At 43.6% G+C, this 3,646-nt stretch overlaps 1 pseudogene; it reads right to left on the bottom strand.

Annotated features, from left to right (window-relative positions):
• Positions 1-222: 222 nt before the first annotated feature.
• Positions 223-3,332, bottom strand: LOC138986499 (MOB kinase activator 1A pseudogene; annotated as a pseudogene).
• Positions 3,333-3,646: the final 314 nt, after the last annotated feature.

Raw genomic sequence — 3,646 nt, 5'->3', positions numbered from 1 at the left:
TTCCCCTTATATGACACCAGTCATACTGGCTTAGAGTCCAAACTAATGACCTCACTTTAACTTAATTACATCTGCAAGGACTCTACTTCCAAATAAGGTACTGGGTTAGGACTGCAACATATGATTGGAGGGGGCGGTGCACAATTCAACCTCCAACACAAGTCTATGGCAGATTAGCAATAAGACAAGTCAAACGGTACATGAAGCAAGAGGATAACTGTGTTAAAGAAACTTGTCTTTCAATCTAAACTCCTCAATGAATTCCTGAAGTGGTGCCAACTCTCCTCTATCAGTCAAATTGAAATCTTGAACAAATAAAGCACTTAAAGGACACACTATGACAGGCCTTTTCTGGCAGCTACATCACAGAATCAAAGTGCTGGTAAGAAAGGTGGGCAGCAAACTCTGGACAGATGCTTTAGAAGAGTCTTTACCACAGATATAAGATTTTGGGGAAATGGGACACCAATCTTAGAAGGAAAAAGCATCACAGTAAAGTTCATCCTAAACTCAAGGCATCAAATGGTCAATGTATTTTGGAGCTGGACACATGACTGCTGTCAAAACTAGTATCATTTTCCTAGTGATGTTCAGATCTTGGATCTGCAGCTTGTTTCAATGCTGAGTTGTGATCTGGCTGAAGAAATCCATAGTGTTAACTGTCATCCATTGACGGAGATCCTCTTCCTCTGGCAACATGGCAGCTTCCTTTGTGTTCCCACTTCCGACAGTGCTTCTGCAGGTTTTAAGTGTTCATGTTGATGAGCTCCTTCAGGGATGTTCTTGGATTTCAATGTATTAGAGGAATGGCTGCTGAAGGGGAAGCTCTTCTTTTCTTCTTGAGGTGAGGGTAGAGGTTGGGGAGGGAGAGAACACTGGGTTACACTGCAGTCAGTATGCAAAGGCAGCACTTAGGAACCAGAAGGGGCAGATACTCCTCAGTCTGCGGACAGCGAAACACAGACTACTGCTACCCTGAGCAGGGGTCAAACTTGGGGCAAAGCCCAGTGCTGCCTCCCCAACACCACCAACAAGAAAAATGGACCCAGCCGTATTTCAAAAGAAAAGATTCCACTTACACTGCAATTATAATGTCGGACATCAATTATAATGTTTGGACACCAAATAGCCAAACAATATATAATGATGAATTGTGGTAAATCATATGAAGGGAAAGAAAGAAATTCTCTAAAGAACCCCAGTAAAACGTGAAAATTTGCTGTATGTCTCAAGAATAAAATGAGATAATGTGTGAAAAGTACTCTGCACAGCATCTGGTGCTCAGTAAATGCTCAATAACATGAGCTATTTTGATATTATGATTTTTCCCTATAAGTCCAGACACTAATAGCTTTTAAAATTTTTTATTTATTTTAGCTTTGGCTGCATTGGGTCTTTGTTGCTTTGCATGGGCTTTTCTCTAGTTGCAGCGAGAGGGGGTTACTCTTTGTTGCATTGTGGTGGCTTCTCTTGTGAAGCACAGGCTTTAGGTGCACGGACTTTAGCAGTTGCAGCACACAGGCTTGGTAGTGGTGGTGCATGGGCTTAGTTGCACCAGCATGTGGGATCTTCCCAGACCAGGGACTGAACCCCTGTCCCCTGCACTGGCAGGCGGATTCTTATATCCACTGCACCACCAGGGAAATTCCTTTAATAGTGTCTATATTGAAATGTTTGTTGACTTATAGTGAAGGATCCTTCTTAGGAATTCATAGCCCATTATGTAGTACAGTCAATTCACCAACTTGTCTGTCTATCCTTCCATAAAGAAGAATTAAGTATATTCTATGTCACAATTCAAGCTTGTATAGTTTCCTCTCTCTGTACCCTAATCACAGCATTCTATTAATGCTATGACTGTCAGACGGAACTGACAAATTAGATGATGATGTTTGCATTATTTTCTGCCAAGACACAAGAAGTTATAATGTCTATATCATGCAAAGATCAGACTGGTATCTAAATCATCCTTGCCAGTTTTTATTGTCAGTCATTTCCTTAGGTCTCTGTTCAGTCATCCTGCAGAGTCTTACTATTTTGATTTCCTTCAGCTTGATGCCCATCTCTCCTCCATTAGGAAAGCATTCTTCGCGCGTGGCGCTGGGAGGGAGGGTGCCGTCATGGGCAGCCTGTGTGCCATTCCAGGAGCATCCCTGGGTGACTGAAAGGGACCCGAGTGCCCACCACTGAGGAGGAGAGAATGGAGTTTCCCTCCAGAATGCGGGGCGGGGTCAGCCACAAGCTTGTGCGGAGACATGTCTCTGGTCCCTTCTGCTGTTGGCCTCTGCTCATGAATTTCCAGGCCACAAGCAGGTCAGAGAGTCAGGTGATTCAAAATTTTCAGCCTGTGAGGGCTTTGAGGTCCATTTTATCAAGGCCTTCAAAGTTCACTTCAATCGCTTCTACAGTTTCTTCATATCAAGTGGCCATTCAAGTACATCCTTTCCCCTTAGAAGAACGAGCCTTCCATCTCTTTGAGGAGAGCTTTATGAGGAATTTTAAGTGCTACTTTAATTAAGTGGGATCAACATGGACTTGAAACACCCTTATAAACTGGGAAGTAGAGTTTCTATTTATGGAAGGGTTCTCCTAGTCTGTCATAAAGCTGAAGCTGGGGCTGTATCTCCTAAAGAATAATCAACACAGTAAAACAGTAAAATAGTAATAATAATGTAACCGAGCAGGACCCTATGGTGCCTCCCCCCCCCCAACATACTCTGCTTTAGCTCCTCTCTGAAGTACCTGGATAATAGTATTGCATTTGATACACATTTTCTGAGTTGCTTTGCAGAAGCAAAAACCTCCCACCAAATAGAAGATATTAATTACTTGATGATCATGAGGGCAAAGTCCCAGGCTTCCTGGAGCCTAAGGACTGAGAAAGCTAACCCCTGTGACACCACCCTGTTGCTTCCTCATCAGACTATCAGAGAATTGTGCATGATTCCCCAGGCGCCCCCCCCCCCAACTGGCTTTTAAAAGTGCTTCCCTTGAAACCCTTCTGGGAGTGCGAGGTTCTTCGGATATGAGCCACCTTATCTCCTTGCATGTCTGCTCAGTTGGTAAGTCGTGTCAGACTCTTTGTGACCCCATGAACTGTAGCCCGCCAGGGTACTCTGTCCATGGGATTTCCCAGACAAGAATATTGGAGTAGGTTGACATTTCCTCCTGCATGAGATCTTCCTGACCCAAGGATCGAACTTGTGTCTCCTGAATTGGCAGGCGGATTCTTAACCACTGAGCTACCTGAGAAGCATGGCCCACAACGAATCTTTCTCTGCTCCAGACTCTGATATTTCACTTTGTTTGGCCTCACTGTGCACGAGGCGCATGGGCCTCATTATAAATAATAGCTAAATTAATTAAATCTTTAATACTGTGTCAGTCAAACACAGTGAAAGGTAAAGTAAGCGCTTCAACCATCGACTCATATGATCTCAGCCACACATACATGCAGGATGTATTGTTATCCCCAGATGGGCCAGCTGAAGCTTGGAGAAGTTGCACATCTTGCCCAAGAATCTATTGCAGAGGCCACGTAATTACTGCTATTTTCCCCTAAAATAATGCTATATATACACGTACTTTTTTAGAGCTTACAAACTTGTTTGGCTTACACTACTTCCATTTGATTTCCCTCCTGACA

This window comes from Bos mutus, chromosome X, assembly GCF_027580195.1.
Source record: "Bos mutus isolate GX-2022 chromosome X, NWIPB_WYAK_1.1, whole genome shotgun sequence".
Lineage (NCBI taxonomy): Eukaryota > Metazoa > Chordata > Mammalia > Artiodactyla > Bovidae > Bos > Bos mutus.
Note: the sequence above shows the minus strand (reverse complement) of the source record. Positions and strands in the feature narration are given on the sequence as shown.